The 24,728-nt window shown below is 40.4% G+C and overlaps 1 protein-coding gene across 3 annotated transcripts in view; it reads left to right on the top strand.

Moving 5' to 3' along the window:
* LOC149463348 (uncharacterized) overlaps nt 1-24,728 on the top strand; it is a 903,925-nt gene that overhangs the window by 85,976 nt on the left and 793,221 nt on the right. The window lies entirely within an intron of this gene.

Here is a 24,728-nt window from a genome sequence, read left to right on the forward strand (position 1 = left end):
ACAGATGCTCAATTCTTGGTCAAACTTGAGATAAGCACACACGAATTTCATCTTCAACTGAAATTAAGAGATTTCGTTCCTTGCTCTTGATGTTTGTTTCACAGGAAAAGGCTTGCTCACACATGTAGGAAGTAGAAAACTGCAGCAAAACATTTAAAGCCTTTCTGTAAATGGCAGAATACTCTTCTTTGACTGAAATCCAGCATTTGTCCAAGGATACATCAACAAACTTTACCTGAGAGTATGGTCAGACTGCAGATCACAAATTTCTTCCTGTTCTTTTAAACTCAAGTTCTCCGACTGAACAGAAGACTCAGAGAAAGGGCTTCTCACCCAATCATACATTTGTGCTGTAAGAGAAGGAAAATAATATTCAATCCAAGTGGCTTTCAACTAGACTTGAAACTTGCTGGTATCCCTCCTCACTTCCAAGGCCAAGCAACATAGGAAACATCTTCAGATTTAGTTTAACAACATGGCTTTTCCAAAGATTCAATTTCCTTTTAAATCTTGAAGTCAGGATATCTTCTCCAGAATCTTGCGGAGACTTGTTCAGCAGGTTTATGTGGTTAAAAATGTCAGCTAAGTATGCCAGTTTTTGAAGCCATTCTTCATCTTCAAAGCACTCAGCAAAATCTGACCTAATTTCTTGAGAGTACTCTTTTAGTTCTTCTTTCAGGTCAAACACTCTGTGGAGAACTCGTCCTCGTCCAAAGTTTTTGAAACATTCTTAAGTGAACTGGTCTTTGTTTAAAAAAGTTCACCATTTTTGTTGCATAATCCAGAACACTTTTCAGTTGTGCGCCAAGAGTTTTGGGCATGAGTGTCTTGATTGCGGCGTCAGACCCCAGACCTTCTCACCAAACTCGTGACCAGCCGATCTAAAACCGCGATGTCACGTGCGTAACAATGCTACACCCAGCTGCACCCTGCACAACGATTTTCTAGCTAATTGGACCACAATCGATGTACCGGCAGCCTGAGCGATTGTTACTGGGTCAGGTTAATTACGCAATTAACCCTTCACACTGCCACCACCTCCTTTTTGTACAGAGAAAGAGGAAACTCGACGATATCAGCTAAAACACGATAATGGTTGAGATAATCGTCTGCATAATATGGTCACCCGCAGGCCGATTATGCGGAGGGTTAAACAAACACAGTAGCATCTCTTTAGAGGCAGGAATTCATAAATTGCAATAAAGCGCTAAAGAAACCGCTCAACACTTTCAGAAGGAAAGATTTATTACTAAAAGGTCAAACGGGTGCAATAAAAATATTTACAGAAAAGATGTAACTAAGATATATATATATATATATATATATATATATAAACATACAGAGACTAACAGCACAGCAAAGAGATATCAGAGAGAGGTGAAAGGGTTAAGCTACTTGCCAAAGTCCTGGGTTAGCAGATCCCAGTTTCAGCGCAAAAGGGTACGGGTCTCCCCAGGTAGAATTGATGTTAAAATGGGAGACGTCTTCCACTCACACTCTTGGGCCTGACAGCCTATTTTGTGGTCCCCAGCAGGGGGTGTCTCTGAAGTCAAGGACCAATGCCCCGTTTAGGGCGTGTAGGTATGGGTGGATATCTCAACTAGAGCCAAAATCTCCCGTAACTCATATTTTGGCCCATAACTTTCCAGCTGCACAAGTGACATTCCACCCGCGGGTAGATTATTATGCAGACACGTCTGAGGATTAATTAGATATGAGTTATGAAATTATACACTGTACGGTTCACGAGATCTACTTTTCTGTTTTCCTATGTATCTGAGACAATGCGAGTGACCTATCAAACTGTTCGCATTCTCGTGGCCAATCTGATGATAGGTCCGGTTTTTATGTAAGTCTCTCATATTCCAAAATATAAAACATAGGGGAGAAATAGATTTTGATGAGTGTTTATCTGATTCTGTCACCTACGCTGAGTTAGGTTTATTAGGTTGGAATCTCTTTCAATTCCTGGGAAAGCTTGCCTTATCTCTTCCGAGGTTACAATTTTCAGGTTCTTTGGACAGGGAGGCCCCGGCTCCCTTGGGGGGCTTTATAGCTCCTATGACCTTCCTGTGACATTCCCAACTCACACACATACTGGCCAAATGTCTCTGGGCCTCTCTAAGGATGGAGGGGGGAAGAATGAGGGAGAAATATATTGTCAGGATGGTTAATCTCTTTGCCAAGATGGAGGTTGAAGCCAAAATGGTTGAACCGCGTCCATTTCTGGGTATACGCTGTTACAATGAGCACTTCTCTATGAATAAAGCAGTGTGTTGTGACAACATTTAGGGTTTGGTGAGGAAAAGCCTTTCATGGACCCAACCATTGATGGGGCACCATCAGCACAGATTTCAACACAACCATTCTAAGACAGGCCTTGTGATTCCAGATAGGCAGACAAAACATTAAATATATCTTGACCCTTGGTTGTTTCAGGCAGTTCTTTGCAGCAGGTTTCTTGAATTCACCACTATTTTCAAAACGTACAAACGCTACAAGATGGCATGCATTGGTGATATCAGTGGACTCATCAACCTGGATAACGAAGCAGTTTTTTTTTCAAGATATCACACAAGACCTCTTCCACATCATGTGACATACCATCAATACTCCGAGTTATTGTACTGTCTGAGTGGAACCTTTTTAATTTCTGTTACTGCAGCTGCTCCTAGCATGTGATTTCCAATAATTTTACATCCTGTCATTATTATATTCTCACCCAACTGTGTGACTTTTTCTTTTCTGGGCAATAATTTCTGCAACCAAATAGCATGCTTCCTGAGCCTTATTACACTTGAGACTTTTTTTTAACAAAAGCTGTACTTTGCTTGCTTTGAGATTCCAATAGCCGTTTGAAATAATCAGCACCTTTAGATACCAAATGGCTGTGGTTTATAGTAAAGTGTCTTTTTAGTTTTGCTGGAGCCATTGCTGTATTTGTAAGTTGTTTGCCACAGATAAGGCACAATGGAATTGGACAATGTGGATTACCTGTCCATGAAAAACCCATAGGTAACTTTCACTGTAAAGGTGGACTTTTGGGGGGTCAAGTACTGTGCTGGTGCATGCAAAGGTCTCAGAATGTTGTAATTCTTCCTCACTAGCCTTATCAGAATTTTCAGTAGTAGAAGATGAAGGTGTACTATCCTCCTTTTGTACCTCACTCCTCCTCCTCCTCACAAAACACCACATTGGACCTTGAGCCATTTTATTTTTAACACAAGTAATAAAAAAACACAATGGTATACTTCTGACTTCTGTAAGTCAACCACACTATCACTAATATCAACAACTGTGCATTAAATAGCAAAAGTCTTTCTGCAATGCAATTATTGCATGTATCTGGTTCTCTGTTCTAAACCTACACTGTAGTACAAAAATGTCAGCACAGTTGAAAAACCCAACTTATCTGCACCTACATCTGCAAGTACACAAATGCAACTTTTTTTCTGTGTGCATAGGCACAGTACAATGTGGAGGTCATCATGGCACAGTACAATGTGTGTCCTGTTCACAATGCTGGTATCATGTACAGCACATTTTTTTTCTGCACAGAAATTTGCAACACATATGCAGGTTTCTGATTTAAAAAAGCAGGAAGACATCATTGTTATAGTGTGAACAGGGCACATATAAAACAAAGGAATTGATTTTCTAAAACTGGAGAAAGCAAAATTTGGTGCAGCTTTGCACTGAGACCAATCAGCTTCAAGGTTTTTTGTCAAAACCTAATTGAACAAGCTGATTGGCTACCATACACAGCTGCACCAGATTTAGTACTCTCCACTTTTACTAAATCAACCTCAAAGTGTCATTGCATTGAGCAATCCCCCCCACCATGTAGCATAGTACTTACAAAAGTTCTTGCTGTTCCATCTACTGTATGCACTCCTGGTTTGGAACTACTGCTTCCCATAGGTAGGTTTTAGCCAAGTCCTGAAGCTTCAGTCTCATCCCTTGCTTTGTAACACAGTCAGCCCTGCTCAAAGTAAAACATTGGTCATGTTAGTAAAGACACAGGGAGTCAGTACAGTGCAGAAGAGGTTTTCCGCCAGCATAGCACTTACAAGAGTTCTTGCTGTTCCGTCAACTGTATGCACTCCTGGTTTGGAACTACTGCTTCCTGTAGGTAGGTTTCAACCAAGTCCTGAAGCTGCAGTGTCATCCACTGCTTTGTAACACAGTCAGCCCTGCTGAAAGTAAAACATTGGTCCTGTTAGTAAAGGCACAGGGGGTCAGTACAGTGCAGAAGAGGTTTTCCATCATCATAGTACTTAACAAGAGTTCTTGCTGTTCCGTCAGCTGTATGCACTCCTGGTTTGGAACTACTGCTTCCTGTAGGTAGGTTTCAGCCAAGTCCTGAAGCTTCAGTCTCATCCCTTGCTTTGTAACACAGTCAGCCCTGCTCAAAGTAAAACATTGGTCATGTTAGTAAAGGCACAGGGGGTCAGTACAGTGCAGAAGAGGTTTTCCGTCAGCATAGTACTTACAAGAGTTCTTGCTGTTCTGTCAACTGTGTGCACTTCTGGTTTGGAACTACTGCTTCCAGTAGGTAGGTTTTAGCCAAGTCCTGAAGCTTCCATCTCATCCCCTGCTTTGTAACACAGTCAGCCCTGCTGAAAGTAAAAAACTGGTCATGTTCAAAGGACAGATGGCACAGTACAGTGGGAAAGTCACCATGGCACAGTGCAATGTGGAGTGGTGGGGGGTATTATTTAGCATGGAGAGGTGGGAGGGTATTGTTGAGGGCGGAGAGGTGGAAGGTATTATTTTGGGTGGAGTGGAGGGGGGTATTGTTGAGGGTGGAGAGGTGGGGTGGTATTGTTGAGGATGGAGAAGTGGGGGGGCATTGTTGAGGGTGGAGAGGTGAGAGGGTATTGTTGAGGGTGGAGTGGTGGGGGGTATTGTTGAGTATGAGAGATGGGGGTATTGTTGAGGGTGGAGAGATGGGGGTATTGTTGAGGGTGGAGTGGTGGGAGGGGAATTGTAGAGGGTGGAGAGGTGGGGGGGTATTAAGGGTGGAGTGGTGGGAGGGGTCTGGTTGAGGGTGGAGAGGTGGGGGGTTTTGTTGAAGGTGGAGTGGTGGGGAGGGTATTGTTGAGGGTGGAGTTGTTGGGGGGAGATTGTTGAGGGTGGAGTGGTGGGGGGTATTGTTGAGGGTGGAGTGGTCGGGGAGGGTATTGTTGAGGGTGGAGAGAGGCAGAAAGGGGGGTAATTGAGGGTGGAGAGTGGAGTTGCTGGCCCACACTACATCACTCAGCAGCCTCCAATATGTTCTGCAGCAGCAGAAGGGAAGAAAAGCTCATGCTATCAGCGCAGGCTGAAAGGGTCTGCCCCCCTACCCCCTTCATGTGCTACGACAGCTCTCTCTCCCCTCCTGCACTCTGCATTACTGCAGCTATAGGACTCTGGCTGTGCTGTGGCAGTACAGAGTGCAGGTGAGACAGTGAGCCATTGGCAGGGGTGGACTGACAACTCATGGGGCACCTGTGTCCTTGCCCAAACTCAAAAAAGCCTATGAAAAAGGTACCAGGGGCATCTCATGGGGTCCCCTACAGGCCCTGGGCCCTCAGGGCAGTGCCCGAGTTTTCAAATGGTCATTGGAACACATTGCACAGCGCAGGGGGGAGGAAAACAGCTGCTGGCTGTACAATAGGTCAGGTCAGAGCTTACCTTCCAACTGAGCCACGTGTTCCTGCTCGGTCAGCGCTGTCATATACAAGCCACCTCCTTTGGCTCCCGCTTTCTGCGCTCCTTCCTGCTCCACCCCCTGATTTTATAGGAGCTGGAACTAGAGGAATCACTGGGTATTCATGCGCGCTGACAATACTGACTTTCAGCGCTCCCTTTGCACAGCATTGAAAATACATTTGGCGGTATACATCTGCCATAATGTAGATTTGCCGCGGAACCCCTGGGGACTTCTCACGGAACCCCAGCTGAGGAACACTGCTATAGACTAATGTTCCTCTTCGTCTGAACAAGGCAAACAACTTCAAATTGTTTTTCTAAGTAGGCTTCAACATGTTAATTGTGTCTAATAGGACTAATGCAATTTGTAGAATCTATAACATACAAAATATGATACATAGATGTGCAGAAATTGTATTTGATTATTAATATTTTCGATATGTGAATGTACATTGACATTGATGCTTATGATATATGCTAATGTTTGTTTACATGTACAGTATAAGTGGCCTGCAGTTGGCATGTGTAACACAAGGAGGAGGCACCCCTTGTTTGGTTTATTGGGAACTATAGAGGCTTCTTTGACAGGTCTAGAGGGGCAGTGTGGTGAGAACTAAGGTCCATTCCACCTCTGTAGATGTTGGGAACAGTGTGTGCCAGCGATGTGTGTGTGACTACATTGGAGGGCATGGGTTCCCAGTGGCTTGGTGCAGTATCATGAGCAGAGCAGGCGATATAAGGTTAAATTCTCTACTTTGACTGGGTCTGTTGTGGTGAAGGAATGGATCTCACTAGATGGCATGCAGAAGGGAGTTGGTATGTTTACTGGTAATACACTGACTATATGAAAGGAGGGAGAATTTTGAATGGAGCCACAGATATTGATGGGGTTTATTTTTCACTATTATTTTAGTGGTTTAAGTATGGACGTCCTCATCTTTTGATGGTAATTGAATATGAAGGGCATGTATGCAAATAGGCCAAAAAGTCTTATGACTTTAAAAACTTCAAATTGCCTATTTAAATTAGGGTGACATGCAAAAAATGTAATTGCTTAATAATTGAAAAAAACCCTTCAATTACATCCTTGAGGGATACCTTATATTTCTATGTGGTGTTACGGAACAGAATGTCTCTCCTGGATAGAATATACACAAACAACAATGCCCATGGGACTTTATCTAGATACGCCAAAACAACAAATATATGTATAAATTGTATTTTATTCAGTACCCACCAAATTTAAAAAACATTTATCAATGTAGATACAGACTGATAAAATAGAACACAACAGTCAGTTTACTTTTTCTTTTTTTTGATGTAGGAAGCTTTAAAAGATTTAAAAGGAATCAGAAGGTTCATATTTTGAAAAAAAAAAAAACGCTACAGCCCTAAACTTAGTAACAATTGCCAAACGGTGGCAAAACCTGTTTTACAACAAATCTTGTGATCTTTTTTTACTATACAAAGTTCATAAAAAACATAGTGCGCAAAAACATTTCAAAACAACAACTCCATATTTCCAGAGAAGAGGCAGAGGCTGAAATAAAAATAGCAGTGACTGAAATATTTCAGAGACAAAATGAGACAGTATGTAAACAGAGAGTATGAAAGTAGCTTGACGGGGCAGCAAAGCAAGAGGAAGAGAGGAGTAATTTCTTATCAAGACATAAAAATTACAATGTATTGTGTCATCAGCCAGACATAATGTACCGACTGACTACATTATGTAAACTGTTTACTTAACCACGGAGTATAAGGTAGATGAGACTTTATTGTAAAATAAAATTGACAGTGTACTGTATTTTGTGAGATTCAGGACCCAGAAATATGGCATGTAAGTTGCTTTACTAGGTCACAATGGAAGAGGAAGAGACTAGGCAGTTATTATCATAAACAATACTGAGTATTCTGTGATTTTGGTCCCATACATGAACCCTAGCGCACAAGTCTGGACATCAGGTATGTTATCGTGACCATTTGATATTACAAATGGAATGAGACAAGGCTGCCCACTTTCACCTCTTATATTTGCTCTTCTAATAGAACCTTTAGCAGAATCCATACTTGCCAATCAAAATATTTCAGGAATCTTGGTACATTCCAAAACGCACAAAATCATCCTCAATGCAGACAATATTCTGAATTATTTATCTAACCCTGTTGTATCCCTTTCTGCTTTAAAAGATACCCTTACAATCTCTGGCAGCCTGTCGTTAAATTGTGCAAAGATCTAACCAAATGCTCTGTCGTGGACTGGCAAAATAGCTCTCTCAAAGATGTTTATGCTTGAACATGTCATTTATTAATTTTTCTCATTCCTCATAACAATAAACTTTGTTTCTTAATTCCTTCCAAAAACCTATTAACTTTATTTGGGGAAATAAGAGACTGAGAATACGTAAACTTTAATTTTATGCTACCAAATATGATACTGGAATGGGAGCACTAAACGTTCTTAAATATGATAAAGTCAATATTTTGGACCAGTTAAGATTCTGGTGTTCCCCCACCCCAGATACGTTATGGACTCAAACTGAAAGCACCTCTGCTGCTGAGGATTTCACCTCTCTATTGGGAGCTACCTACCTGAACCCATTGCTCTTCCAGATATCCACTGGATACTATAAACATTGCCTTGTGAACCTGGCAGGCTGTCTCAAAATCCTTTTCTGTTGCCATTCTTGCAATTTTTGACTTGATTCCACTGAAGTCTCTGCAGCTCGTTCTGACGGACTTATCCATGTCAACATGGACAACTACTTGGATACACTCACTAGGCCACTTACATACAAACTCAGTTATTAAAAGGTTTGAGGAGCTGACTTCAGAATACAAAATTTCTCAAAAGGATGTTTTCAAATATATGCATATCAGGCATTTCTATCTGTGGTTCATTATGGCCTCGACACTACTCTAAGAAACAGACTCCAGATCTTTGTTACCGCTAGAAACAAGGGGATTTCTCCCATTTATGCCCTTCTTACCTCAACAATATCTTCTATCAAATAACCATCGTTGCTGCGGTGGGAATCCAATTTAGAAATAGATATACATACTGTATATGCGAATGGCTTTCAGTATTGGCATGGACAATTAAAACCTCCAGATGTTTTTGCATTGGGAAACTATTCCAAAAATACTACATAGATGGCACTTTACCCCGCAAAAACTATCTAAATGTTTTCCCCTGCACGTCTGTGCACTCATTTGGAGGAACTGTGGGTCAATGGGAACTTTATATCATTTATGGTGGAAGTGTCCGATCATTTTTTCCTTCTGGAAAGACATTTTCCTTTTTATTACCTCTGAGATCCACGTCCACTGTTCTCCTGATCCAGATATATCTTTATTTGATTGAACATTGGCCCCTTAATACCAGATACTTTTTACTGCATAGTTTGATAGCTGCATGACCGGAAATTGCAAGTTCCAGGAAACAGAAGAATGCTCTCTTCTCCCTTCTGTGGTAAAGACCGTGAACCTGCATTTTACATATGAAAGACGGTTTACATACATACAAGTGGAAAGACATAAATTTACTGTTAATTGGGACTGCTGGTTGCAAGACCCCAGATCTCTGTTTTGATGTATATTTTCCATTTTTTTTGCCCCATTTTATGCTTACCCAGTTCAGTGTATTCAATAATGTACTCCTTTGGTATATAGTCCTTTTCTATTTCAAGGACAGTATTGTAGCTAACCTTTGCTTTATTTTTCTTTTGTTTTTCTGGTTTGGGTACCCTCTCTGATTCCAGATGAACCATATATGGTACTATCCTGCCATCATTTTCATAAATTCACATATTGGTTTGATGATGATACTTACACCTTGCCATATACTACTTCGTATTCAAGAGTACCATGGTTTGGTCTTTACTATTTCTGTTATATTCTTTAGTGGCTCATATTTTGAAAAGGACACCAATAATGCAGTTTTCATCCAAAACATCAATATCTAGGTGTATATATTTCACAGAAGAAAGGAAGAAATATTGTACTACATAGCTAGCATTTCAGCAATTTGGGTAGCCCTCATTTTTAAATTGGCACAATGCATGCAGCTTTTCAGGCCAAATATACACAGTAAAAGAAGGAAAACTATGAACTGCATAGGTATTATTTATACTATTTCTGGTAAACCTTATTGGTTAAACCACATCCCCACATAATTTTGTAGGTTTTTTTTTTAAACAACCCTTACTGTACACTGTGAAGTCAAAGAAATGTAAAAATAAACTAATTTCTGTGTCCTTAAATATAAATAAAAATACAAAAATATCCCTATTTGTTTTGTGCCACTGCTGCTACAATAATAAAAACTAAAGTGTTTAAACATAAGCATTCCAAAAATGCAGAGCTGTGATTATCCCCCATTAATTAACTCATATCGTATAGTCCAACAAATGTTCAAATATACCAGAGTCACCACAAAAAAATGTTTTAACAGTAAGAGTCCCTCGTTTCAGAAACATGAAATCAAAACAATCTTCCAACAAACACACCAGTGCTTCAGTGCTCCTCCTCTCCCAGCAGGCAGAAACTCACCAGAACATTATGCCTCTCTTGTTACAGATAGGCACACCTACGCTCTATATAATGATGTTGCAGGTAAATCAATATCTCTTGGCCACCAGCCTTCAACTTTCCTGCACACTAATAGCTCCCAGAAAATTATGTTTCTTTTGTTACAAAATGAAACACTGTACTCGGTATAATGAATCTGCATCAATTGAGATCAAAACCTTTCAGCCAGCATATTTCAACTTTCCACCACATCAATAAACATTGTACATCAATCCAGCTCAATACATCAAACCTCAAGCCATCAGATACAGTTAGGTCCATATATATTTGGACACAGGCACAATTGTAGATTTTTCAGGTATTTACCAAAACATATGCAAGCTATAGTTATAAAGTGGATATGGGCTGACAATGCACGCTCTCAGGTTTAATATGAGGATATGTACATCCAAACTGGAGGAAAGGTTTAGGAATTACAGCTCTTAAGAGTAGCCTTCCCTTCTTTTTCAAGAGTCCAAAAGTGATAGGGCAATTGAATCAAAAGCTGTTTCATGGCCAGGTGTGGGCTACTCCTTTGTTATTTTCTCATAAATTAAGCAGGCAAAAGATCTGGAGTTGATTCCAAGTGGGGTATTTGCATTTGGAATGTATTGCTGTGAACCTACATCATGCTTTCAAAGGAGCTGTCCAAGCAAGTGAAACAGGCCATTGTAAGGCTTCAAAGACTAAACAAATCCATCAGAGAGATAGTAGAAACATTAGGAGTGGCCAAATCAACAGTTTGGTACATTCTGAGGAAAGAAGAACATACTGGTGGATGTCCATGAAAGACAGCAGTGGTGGATGATCGCACGATAAACTCTATGGTAAAGAAAAACCAATTCACAACACTAGACAAATGAAGGACACTCTCCAGGAGGTGGGCGTATCATTGTCAAAGTCTATAATCAAGAGAAAACTTCACGAGAGCAAATATAGAGGGCTCACCCCAAGGTGCAAACCATTCATAAGCCTTAAGAATAGATAAGCCAGATTAGACGTTGCCAAAAAACATCTAAAAAAGCCAGACCAGTTCTGGAAAAGCATTCTTTGGATGGATGAAACTTAAATTAATCTGTACAAGAATGACAGGAAGAAAAAAGTGTGAAGAAATCTTGGAACAGCTCATGATCCAAAGCACATAATGTCATCTGTAAAACATGGTGGAGGCAGTGTGATGGCATGGGCAGGCATGGCTTCCAGTGGCACTGGGTCATTGGTGTTTATTGATGATGTGATAGAAGACAGAAGCAGCCAATGAGTTCTGCAGAGTTTATATACATACTGTCAGCCTACATTCAGCCAAATGCAGCAAAGTGGCGCTTCACAGTACAGATGGACAATGATCCAAAACACACTGCAAAAGCAACCGAGGAGCTTTTGAAGGAAAAGAAGTGGACTATTCTGCAATGGCCGAGTCAATCGCCTGATCTCAACCCAATTGAGCATGCATTTCACTTGCTGAAGGCAAAACTAAAGGCAGAAAGACCCATAAACAAAGAACAACTGAAGACAGTTGCAGTTAGAGCCTGGCAAAGCATCAGAAAGGTAGAAACCCAGTCTTTGGTAATGTCCCCGGGTTCCAGACTTCAGGCAGTCATTGCCAGTAAAGGATTCTCAACAAAATATTAACAATGAACATTTTATTTATGCTTATATTCATTTGTCCAATTACATTTGAGCCCCTGAAAATGGAGGGACTGTGTATAAAAATGGTTGCAGTTCCTATCATTTGTATTCGATATTTATGTTCAACCCCTTGAATTAAAGCTGAAAGTCTGCAATTTAAATTCATTTGGATTGTTTCGTTTTAATTTATTCTGGTGGAATACAGAGCCAAAAGTATGAAAATTGTGCCTGTGTCCAAATATATATGGACCTAACTGTACATGCATAAACAGCAAACATCCACCTGAGGTATTGGTTTTTCACCCAAAATTTTGAGTGGAATTTTGGGTGAAAAATTAATTTTCCTTTTTGTATTTTATATGTTTCTGTATCAAGCAGAATGAATATACTGAAGACAGCATACATAGTATTTCTACAGTTTCTTGAAGGCCTCACAGACTAAATCAATATACCACATTCCCATTTAGCTTTGGATAAAAAAATGAAATTAAAAGTACAACTAAACTCTGTCAATCAATTATTTTTAATCCTTATGTTGCTAACATTAGTAAATAAATAGGAAAGTATATTATATTTATTTGTTTTATTTTTTTTTTAACTTTTCTTCCGTTTCTTTCTTGTCAAAATGATGGCATACATCCCATGTGTGCTGTGCACCTGCTAGGGTGCACAGCACACAGTTCCCATAACCTCCACAGGACACAGCAGATTATGGTTCCTGGTATCTGGCCACATTGAGTGGCTAGGGGATCATATGATCTCTATGCGAACCCAGTGGTGATTAAATACCACCAAAAGAATGCTGGGTGAAAAAAAATTAAAACTTTTTTTTGGGCGGTACAGTACAAGCAATTGCCAGTTAAAGTAGTGCAGTACTGAATATCAAAAAATGCCATGGTCATAATGGGGGTAAAGCCTTCTGGAGGTCAAGTGGTTAATGTTTCTTGGTGTGAGCAATTTAAATTAGTTTTTATTTAGACTTCGTTTCAGTGGGATGAAATGGCTACATCACGCTTTCTGGATGACACTTTTTCATACACCTTTTCTTCTAAAAATGCACACATCATGTCGCTACACTCCTGCTGCCATCTTCTACAGAGCCACATCCACAGGAACATGGTCAATGCCTGGATTATAGCATCTCCTATATCTGGAAACACAAATCACCATTCATTCCACACTCGATTCCATGACTACCCCGCTGATGATCTCCCCATTTAGCAATGGTGGATCACAGGCACAGCTGGTACAAAAGGATTGAATAACTTGTGTTCTGCAGATGGCCCACAGGAAAGTTAAAACAATGCTCACGGTAATAGCATTTCCCTTGTCCCACAGCAATGTCCTATTATGGCACTGCTTCTTTCATTTGACTCTCGTCCATCTTAGGTACACACCATGTAGCCTGTCTAACAAAAGTAGATTTTTCTGCCACTATGTGTGAATTCTTTGGGGAACTATTGGCACATCTAGAACTGTCAGTTTTCAAAGGCCGAAAATGTTACATGTCTTCTATTCCAACTGACCCTGTTAAGGAACCAGAGGTGGAATTTCCTTTACTTGAGCATTTTATTTAAAGGATAAGTTCGCCTTTTGACAAAAAGTAATAAATGCGCATTTTTTCCAGGTAAGAAAATATGCATTTATTATTTTTTGCTGCAAGAGCCTCTAAAGCATTGCACCAGCGATCAGCAGATTGCTGGTGCCATGTAGGTCTCCCGCAGATCTGTCAGTATATCTGCTTGCCCATACAGGATGTACGAGCAAGCAGATATACTGACAGGAAGATTCGATGACCTACCGCAGCGCTCCACAGCACCGTGGTAGTTCATTGACAATTACAAGCTGACAGCTGTTAAGGCTGTCAGGACATGTAGTTCCTCATTCATTAAGGAGAGACGCGGACAGGTGAGCGGAGCACCACACTGTCACTTTTTCAAAAATTTTACAGCTAGCGAGGGGGGAGAAGATCCTCCACTATCTGTCAAAGTGAGGGATCAGTGGGGAGCGGGGCTGGTGCTTTCATAACATGTTACATGTTACACCGTGAATATGGATATAACATGTAACATGTTATGAATGGTGAACTTATCCTTTAAAAAAGTATTGAGGTTTCTGATTTTGTAGTGGAGACCACGGAGGATTTTCCTTCCCCTGAATTTTATGAGGTACAACCTATGGCTTCCCGCTTCTATTTTGAACACACAGTGTGCACTAGTCTTTGCCTAATAGCACCTGTCCCTCCACAGCCAAAACAAGCCCCTATGGGCAATAAGAGGCTGACTAAGCCAAAAATGTATTCTCCCATATACCCACAGATTGATTGTACACTGGCTTAACCATGATTTTTTTTTTAATTTTCCGAAACTTTTGAGATTCATCCTATTGAAAAGAGTTTTAATAGGAAACTGGCTTTTCTGGTAGTGGATCCTATGATTACATTTTCTATTGAGCATGTTCTCTCTTTTAAGGATTCCATTGTTAGGCGATTTGAAGCCCTTTCGAAAGACCTTTTTTGCTCTTACAGGTCCAGACCTGAAGTGAGCAATTGTTGTGATATTAAACTTACACTTCCCACGCTCGGGAAACTTAGGCCAAAGCTAGTGACTCTCACAGCAGCAAAGCCCCCCCAAGGCAAATAAAATTATTTACTTGGTAAATTGACTTGCCAAAGCGTTCCAAATACAAAATAAATATTTTCAATACATTTATGAGTATACATATACTATGTGTTTGTGATGATGTATAGTTCATAATAGGATTGTCACAATCATATCATATTGAAAATTTTTATTTTTTTCAGCAAAATTTTCACAATGCATCTGTTGATCACTATTTTCTTTTACCATAGCACAGTTCACAATGTTTGTTTTGGAGGGTCATGCCATGTCTATTTACCAGTCTATTGCTAACTGGATAAGCTTGGTCTGCTGAACCTGCTTGTAAATCATCTGCCCATGTCTTTAGATGGTGAATGCCTATTTGGAGAATCCCTTAATAAATTTTCAAGGAAGTTATTGAGGGAAATGTACTCCTACAGCTACTGTACTATTTATACTCAGCAAAAGAGTTATTTTTGCTCTTCCTAAGCATCAGCTTCAGGACCAAAGTTTACCACTTCTTTTCATCCAAAGTTCTAGAAGTCCAACAAGTCTATCCAGGAGCCCTCATCACAATGAAGAGGTACCCTCATTCATGTGGGGAGGGACATCTGTTGGTGTTTGTGCCAGTCTGGATCTGAGATGTCCTGGACCTCTAGGTCCTATTTGTCATGTCAATGAGGCACAACATAGAGTTTCTATATCTGTTCCCTCCTTGCTTTTGGCCTTCCAATCTGCCAACTTCAGACCATAAGAAGGCAGATTTTATGACCACCTTGCACAAGTTTTATCCACAAGGAATGGCTGTACCATTTCCTTTTGAAGAACAGTTTCAATGTTTCTATTCAAACCTATTCATAGTATCAAACCAAACAGGGTTATCTGTTCAATTCTGAACAGATTTTTTTGTGTACCAAAATTCCAAATGGAATAAATGAGATCTCAGCAAAGGGACTCACTAGACATTACTAGACTAGACTAGACATATAAGATGCCTAGACACATATCCTCATCTTCCCCTCAGATCAATGTTTTCTGTGTTTGGCTGTGGGAGACAAACCCTTTCAATTCATGGCACTACCATTTAGACCATTTCGGCCTCAGGTCAAAATGGAACCCTTCTTTTTTGGTTCTGCATAAGGGTTCTGGGCTTAATGGTAACCTCCTTTGAGGCAGTTCTTTTTGCTGAGTTTCACTTTAAACTCTTCAATCCAGCATACTCATTACCTGGAGCAAGCAAAACCAACCCTTGGATCACCCAATGCTTTTATCCAGCTAGTCAAAGTTTTCATTGACATGGTGGATCTCCAATCTTGCCCTGGAATTGAGAAAGTTGTTTCTTTACATGCCTTGAAAGTTGATGACAAAAGATGCCAGCCTTACAGTCTGGGGAAGAATGCTAGTCTTACAGGCTGGAGCAGAATTTACAACTCCATGACTGTCCATGGGACAGGGTCCTCATTAGAGTTAAAACTCCTCATCAACATTCTAGAACTGAGAGCCATTTGATTTTCTCTAAAACACTTGACCTCTCTTTGCAATGTCACCTAGTTAGGGTACCATTTGGGGGGCACTAAAAGTTACAAAACCTTAAGAGAAACAAGCCTATAAGTCTCCCCAGTGAGAACCTACATTCCAACTTATTTGGCAGTATGCATCCCTGTAGTGGACAGTTGGTAGATGGGCTTCCTAAGCTGCCAACACATAGACCTGGGGTGTGGTGTTTGCACCCTGAGATCTTTAAAAATCTCTATAAAAGGTGGAGAAAACCAGATGAGGACATCCTGATCTTCAGGTTCAGCAACAAGCTGGACAAATTCATAGACAAATAGATGTACTGGTGTTACCTTGCCTTCCCCCCAATGAAGATAATTTTTGGACTGCTGCACAATATAGAGGAGTAAATGGTTCTGGTCATTCTCATCGCACCAAATTGGCCCATAAGAACTTGTTATATGGACATACCCAGACTTCTGGTGAATGAGCCCTGGCTTCTTCCAAAAAAACCAGACTTACTGACCTCTTGTTCCACCCTACTTCTCCTTTGCTGGTATTAGTGGCATGGCTGTTAAAACCCTGTAAACGATAGGGGTATTTATGACTGTTGTTCTCACCTTACTCAGAGCAAGAAAACCCAATTCTTGCTGGATTTACTACCAAGGCTTACTTTGCAAAGACAGATGTCTGAACCCTGGGGAATATACTTATCTCTTGTATTTTGGCATTTTCTCTGGCTGGTTTTGAACAACATCTGGCACTGAATGCCCTCAAGGGACACATTTCTGCTTTATCCATTGTCTTCCAGGGAGCTTCTCACATAAATCCTCCAATTCAACCTCCTGATTCACCTAGGGATTTCAAATGAAGCTCTCTGTCCTTCAGAGACCCCCTTTTGAACCAATTGGAGTCATTCCCTTGGAAGACCTTACATGTAAGGCTGCCTTCCCGATCACCATTATGTTTGTTTTTTTGTGTTCGTAATTGGCAATTCTGTCTTGTAGAGTCTTTTCTCCTTTTGCAAACAGACAAATTGGTCTCTTCTTACCCCCACAATTAACACATTGTCCTTTCTGTAATCTTTCCAGCTCTAAAACATGACAAGGAAATTGCCTTACACTGTCTGGATGTGGTCAGCGCTGTTAGGGTTTATCTACCATTAGCAAAACCATATTCCCGCTTTGTTCTGTCTGGAAGTCTTTGGAGGACATACTGCTTCCTGATTCACCATTTCCAGGTGGATCGGGCAACTTTATTTCTAGGGCCCACACAATAAGATAAGGGATCCTCCCTTTCATATCAAAGCACATTCTACCAGGTATATGTTTAGACCTCAGCTGATGCAAGCAAGGTCCTTCAATCCGTTATCTGAGTGTTCTGTTTTTTTTAACTTCTGTGTTTCTTGTTGCAGTTCTGTTTTCCTATGTTGTTGCCCACCGCTAAGTTTTTTTGGATAAGTCCCATGGTCTATGAATAGAGCTCCTGTGTACTTTTAATGTATGATTAAGATAATAGGAATTTTGGCTTGCCTATAAATTCTTTATCTTGGAGTACAGTACAGGGCATGGATCCTTCATCTCTGTGTCCTACTCACTTCCTATTACTTACCTAAAAACTGAAGTCCTGCGGAGTGGGTGGGATTATGATTATGGGGGTGCCCTAGCAGTTTTTTTGCCAGTGTCCAGTCACCTGAAAATGCATATGACTCATGGCCTATTAATTAAAGTTCTGTGTCCTGTACTGTACTCCTAGATATGGAACTTATTGGTAAGTTAAAATTCCTATTTTTTTCAGATCACCATAGAAGGCGCATTCTGCACATAGTATATTCTGTATTGGTAAAATTGCATGTAGAATTTATTGGCTAAATCACATCCCTATTTAGCTTTAGGAGAACATATTACTTTTAAATTATTTCTACAATTTTCTTGCAGATATTATTACCTAAACTACATCCCCTTTAGCTTTGGTAAGCAACAACTTTTTTTTTTTTTCACACTAAAATGTAAGGAATATGGGACACACTGTATAGGGTTAACTTTATTACATTTCCGGGACACCTCATTTGATAAAACACTTTTCTTATGCAGATGATGAGGACAAAGCAGTGCAGCTTGGGATTAAGCCTGCAAGTGTGCCACAATAGGAAGCAGCTCCCTATAGTGGCACACTAAGATGAGGAGGAGCCAGCAGTGCCATCTGGGACCCTATAGTTGGAGAATCAGGGCTGCTCTGTGCAAAACCATTGCACAGAACAGGTAAGTATAACACATTTATCATTAAAAAAATCACTTTAAGTGCTGCTTATGACTGCCAAAACCCAGGTCTGGGTGAATCGTATTATCTTTATAATCGTATTAAAGAAGGACTTAAAAACCTTTGTCAACCCTCACTGCTGTTGGCCATGAAAGGGTATCCTGACACTCTCAGACTTTCTGAGAGGTTCCTCCACAATGCCTGTTTTGAATTGTGCACCTTTTGCTTCCTCTGTGACAGCAGGATGAGCTGTTTCGTTTTCTCCCTGTACATCCAAATATACGACTCCTGGGGTTTTAACAATAGGATTAGGTGAGTCATCATGAGTCAAGGACTGTTACGTCCCTAGACTAAATCACAAAGAAAATCGTCTCCCATGGGTCTTTAATGCAGCCATAACAACATAAATACATAAAAACGTATTTTATTGATACAGAATTCATTTTAAAAAATAGTAAAAACAATTTTATAGCTCTGGCATTTGAGATATGTACAGTTGTACAACCTGTACCTTTAGAGTTTAGGACACATAATTCAACATCAATACCAATTTATAAGCAGCTGCTTTTACCACAGTAGGATCTATCACCAATACATTTTGATTCAATGAATAATCCTCATTAGGGGGGTAGATGTACCTGTAATAAAAGGAAGAACAACAGAATACTAACACAATACATATCCTGTTTCACCATACATGAATGTATAACTCGCATAGATTTCCAGAGTAAATGGAAGATTGTTCAAAATCAACTTAAGAGTCCCAAAAAACCCCAAGGAGCCAGAATGACTGTCTGCAGCCAGGCTGGGAGAGCCATCACTCATGACCAACACTATATATAATAAAGGAAGCAAAAACTCATAATAATATATTCTTGTATGATGTATGTTGTAAAAAGAGTATGAATTATAAGCATTTTACCCGTAAGGCATTCAATTCTTGTATGGACTGGAGCAGACGGTAGTGCAAAGGCCACTCAACTTGGATAGTCACAAGTCATGTGCAGTTTAATGTTTAGTATGATGAGCATGAATAAGATGGAAAACCTGCAAAAATGTTTAAGGATAGTGTTTAGTATAGGCATCCAAGTATACAATATATAGCGTCCAGGATGTAAGGTGGTGGACTAAAAGTCCATAATATACTTACATTAAAGTGTCAGAATAGCTGCAACACTCCTGCACCCAGATCCAATCAGCTAGCAGTAACAAGAAAATCCCAGTTATGCAGTATATTAGTATCTGTGATAGATCGTAGAGGGTCAAATCCAGCACCCAGGACAAAGCAGTATTCCCTGCCTAACTGCGCTTGTCTGTTAGCTCCCTCAGCGTCCTCATGGTGGATGCAGATCCACCCACCTATTCGCCCTGGACAGTCATGCCGCTGCAAACTGCAAGCATAATGACGTCATTGCGGACTCACACAACAACACATGAATGTGACATCACACGTGCGCACAAGGTCAACACTTGGCAATGATTGAAAGATGCCGCAGGGGAAAGACATGGTGTTGTAGGTCCTTTGCTTGACTTGGAATCCCTCTGTGTCCCTGTGGTTCTGTGTGTTCTTTTCAGCTCCCCAGCATGGCGGGGATATTCCTGAGCTCAGTTCTTTCTGCCTGTGAGTGAGCTCCCTCCTACTGGGACTCTCCGGTGTTTCCCTTTGATTTGAGTTGGTCCCATTCATTTGGAGAGCATAGGGGCAGTTCCAGGTCTGTGCTGGTGGCATCCTTTAGTCATTGTTTAGTGCTGACCTTGTGCACATGCGCTTGATGTCACGATCATGTGGTGTCACTCGTGTGCATGAGGATGTCATTATGCTTGTGGTTTGCAGCAACATGACTGTCCGGGCAGATGGGTGCGTGAATCCACATCCACCACAAGGAAGCCGAGGGAGCCAGCAGACCAGCGCCATCAAGTGGGCTTTGCCACCCGGAGCTGGATTTGACCCTCCGTGACCAATCACAGATACCAATATACTGTATAACTGGGATTTTCTTGTTATTTCTAGTTGTTTGGTTCTGGGTGCAGGAGTGTTGCGGCCGCTCTGACACTTTAATGTGAGTGTATTATGGACTTTTAGTCACACCACCTTACATTCTGGACACTATATATTGTATACTTGGATGCCTATACTAAACACTATACTTAAACATTTTTGTAGGTTTTCCATCTTCCTCATGCTCATCATAGTAAGCATAAAACTGAGCATGACTTGTGGCTATCCAAGTTGAGTGGCCTTTGCACTACCTTCTGCACCCGTCCATACAAGAATTCATACTCTTTAAAACATACATCATACAATATTATTTTTTAATGATCTTTCTTCCTTCATTATATGTGGTATTGGTCGTGGGTGATGGCTCTCCTGGCCTGGCCGCGGACAACCATTCTAGCTCCTTGGGTGTCTTGATGCTGGACCGTGTGGGCCCTTTGGGGTTTCTAAGTCAATTTTGAATGACCTTCCATTTACTATGGCAATCTATGTGAGTTATACATTCATGTACGTAAATAATGGGTGAAACAGGATATGTACTGTGTTAGTATTCTGAAGTAATTCCTTTTATTACAGGTACCTCTACATTCTGCTGATGAGGACTATACATTAAATTAAAATGCATCAGGGATAGAACTGTAGTAAAAGCTTGTAAAAGTGGCTGCTTATAAATTGTTATTGTTTTTGAATTGTGTCCTAAACGCTAGAGGTACAGGTTTTTTATAAGACTGTACATACTTTATCTCATATGCCAGAGTTATAAAATTGTCTTTACTATTTTCTACCATTTTTTACCATTCTGGTTGCCTCATCAAATGGTGACAAGATTTTATCAGGGGCGGACTAACCAATTGGACACTTGAGCATTGACTGAGGACCCAGGGCCAATAGAGGACCCCGTAAGTAGGGCTGTCTTTTCATTTGGGCACCCCTGGGCACATCCCAGGGGTCCCAGACACATGGGGAGCCTATGCAGTTTCCACTCCCACCAGGGGGGATTGTGTGCGGATAAAGTGACTGATCAGTGCAGTGGGTGGAGGAAATAACGAAAAAGGATTTTTTTGTGGCTGTCACTGCAGCAGTTTAAAGCCGACATCTCCTGTTCTAGCTGCTGCAGTGACAGCCACAAAAGTATGGTTCCAGGTATTTCTCCCACCCGCTGCACTGATCCAGATTTCTTTCGTTGCCTGGACCCCCCTCCCCATGTCAGCATTGTGAAAAAAAATATAAAAAATGATTACATTTAATTGTTTGCTAGACAATATGCTTGTGGTCATGTAGTCTGTGGTCATGTAGACCCTGTTGCTGACAACATGGTCCAATGGTCTGATACAATATCTTCCACATGCTAATGGAAGGCTGAGAGGGAATTCTGGGCAAAAAAAATGTGTGACCTGGTACCTACCACTGTTCAGCAGAGGCTGCAAAGTCTTGGAAAAGGGCAGACTTCACTAGCTGGAACAGGAGCTGCTGTAAGATAACCAATTTTGCCAATTTGGCATTAAGACCCTGGGCATGAAAGTGACTAGTAGAATATTTGTTCCAGCAGCTGAAGAGGAGACAACTCCCTGGTTAAGAAAGCTTGACCCTACCCTGTGTGATGCTGATCCTCTTCTCCACTTGATGTAATAACAGGAAAGCTTCTCAAACCCCTTGAAGGAGTTCCATCCCTATCTGTAGAGGCCACAGATGTTGAAGCAAATGCAGATGGTGATTCTTGTGTAATGGGGAAGGAGGTGTAAAGATAAGAGCTAGCAAGAATGGTGAACAGTGATGTGTCTGCCAGTGTACGTAATACACAAATCACTGGTTGATTTGCTGCACTTCAAATGCTGCAGGCAGAGGCTGCAAACCACTATGGTGCTGTCTGCAGCAGATACGTATGTGAAAAAAGGTCCAGACTGTTAATGTAAGGTTTGGGCTTAACCCTACTTTGGTTCACATTCAAATCTAATCCCTACTTAAAGAAGAGCTTCAGTCAGTTATGCAACAACTAAAAGCAGCTACAAAAACTGTAGCTGCTGACTTTTAATAAATACACACTCACTTGTTTAAGGATCCAACACCTTCCTCACCTGGTCCAAGTCTTTACCAGTCTTTGGGCCCTTGGAACTCCTTGCGGCTTCACAGACATCTTCTTCCCACTGCGCATGTGTGAGCCGTGCTGTGGTATATTTGGTCCTACAGCCTTATGGGACCTGTGACGTATCACAGGTTGCTAGCAGGGAGGGGGTAGAACTTTCTGTGAATCCGCCGTGGCGATCCAACTGGAAGTAGGAGCAGATACATATCAACAACCAGGTATCTGCTCCCCCCCCCCCCAAAAAAAATTCAAATGTGGCAGAGTGGGGGGGTTGAGAGGAGTAAGAGTTTGGAATGAACTTCTTCTTTTTGGGTCAAGTTCCGCTTTAAGATAATAAAGTAATATATGTTGGGCCCCATGTACACAGGACACTTCTGAATGATGGAAACTGACTGCTGGAAAACGTAGGCTAGAAAACGTCTGTTTAGCCACGTTTGCATAATGCGTTGATGCGCGTTTGCGTTTAGTAGCATTTGTTTCAAGATAAGCACAGGAGAACCTCCCAAATGCCCAAAATGCAATGGTAAATTATTAACTATTTCAGACTGTTTCAGAGAAATACAGAGAGTAGAAGCAGAGACAACAGTATGTGTTGAGATTATCTTAGGTGTGAGTTGCTCTTTAACATTTTTTTGTTTCCAATGATGGGAAAGGTGTCTGGTGGAGTGAGTCATTAAGACCACCTGGCAGGGGGTCTTCATGAGGAATTTGAGGTGTGAATGGTCCTTAACATATCTTTTGTTTCCAAGGGTGGGAGAAGTCTGAGGTGTGAATTGGTCATTATAATGTGTGACCAGCTTGGTAGGAGCATCCTGTATTCAGTGTTTTTCCATTTGAGTACCTGGAAAATGCGTTGCATGCATTTTTCATGATGAAAAAAGGCTCTGGACAGCATTGGGAACTGGAAGAGTTAAAAATAATTTTCAAAGGCAAACGCTTATAAACGCGACTTGCCGCATTTAGCCGTATTTACAAGTGTTTTGCGTTTGAAACGCTGATAAAATCGACTGCTGAACGCAAGTTTTCTGCGTTCACAAAAAACAACTGTAAACTCAAATGTCGGTAAATGACTGTAAATGAAGATGTGTACATGGACACATAGGAAAACATTAGGGTGAGTTCAGGGGCTGCTGAAAAAAACGCCAAACAGCTCCTAAACCTGAGTTTATCAGCTGCAGTGTACATGAGCCCTTACATTTTATATGTATTTTTTTGTTAAGGGGAATGCTAGGCTTTCTTTTTGATATTGCCATTTAATAACAATTTAGTTTTTTATGCAGTCCATAAACAAAAAGGAAACAAAACTAAAATATGCATTTTTTTCTACTGTGATCAATGTTGGTTTAAAAAATAGTTATAGATAAAAAGTATGAAATGTTATTCTATCATTTGTTCTGTTAAAATTACTTTCTAATTATGGTTCTGGTAAAAAGGATTGCAAAGTTGTTAGGAAATAAGTATTGTTGGAAAACAGAAATAAAGAAGAAAATAAAAAAAATACTAGTTTAGGTAGAAAGGGAAGAAGGAGTTAATTAGGACTGGTTAGGGTAAACTAAGGGTTAATAAGGGCTTAAATAGCAACATACTGTATTTAAAAAAATCATGTCAGGCTGCTTTAACTGACATCCTATGCAGATCAAAGCTAATTCTTTTGCAGCTTAATGAAAAAGAGTAAATACTGTACATAAGTAATATGTTTCTTTGTAACTTTTTACTCTGTGTATAAACAGTGTTTATAAACACTGTGTCAAAAGGTCCATTTTTTTACAGCAGCTGTTGGACTGACTGTAGGTGCAAAAAAAATAAAAAAACAGCATTTTTGCTTGCACATGATTGGATAATAGAAATCAGCAGAGCTTTACCACATTTACTAAGCTCTGGAGAAAACCACTTTACTAAGCTCTGGAGAAAATCACTTGCGAGGTGCACAGTCTATTTACCTTTAGTAAATCCACCGCCTGTGTATTTTGAGTACGTTTTTGGGGACTGTGTAGCATGCCCAATGTTCACAAATAGTTAAGGAAACTGCTAATGAGGGTTTCTGAAGGATGGCAAATAATATAATTGTTTTAATCACTGATATGTGTGATCAAAAATGTATTTTTCTCAACTGTCCATGACACCCCAAATTATTCTTGTAATAAGCAGTTAGAGTGCTGGAAATTATTCTGATATTTTACACATATTTATAGAACACCACATAAGAAGATGTACGAAAACATTGTTAATTTACATATTCCTTAAAAGTTATTAAATTAGTTCGCAAATTAAACTAATATTAGTTAAATGTATCATTATGTTGAGTTGACTCTTGCCAACTGAAAGTGAAAAAAAGGCTTGCAGTGGGAGGAGTTTGAGTAGGGTCATTTAGGGGGATTTGTAATGTGAAAAGAGCTCACTTCTGACA

This window comes from Staurois parvus, unplaced genomic scaffold, assembly GCF_062004578.1.
Source record: "Staurois parvus isolate SC_StPar_1 unplaced genomic scaffold, SC_StPar_1.0 ptg000155l, whole genome shotgun sequence".
Taxonomy (NCBI): Eukaryota; Metazoa; Chordata; class Amphibia; order Anura; family Ranidae; genus Staurois; species Staurois parvus.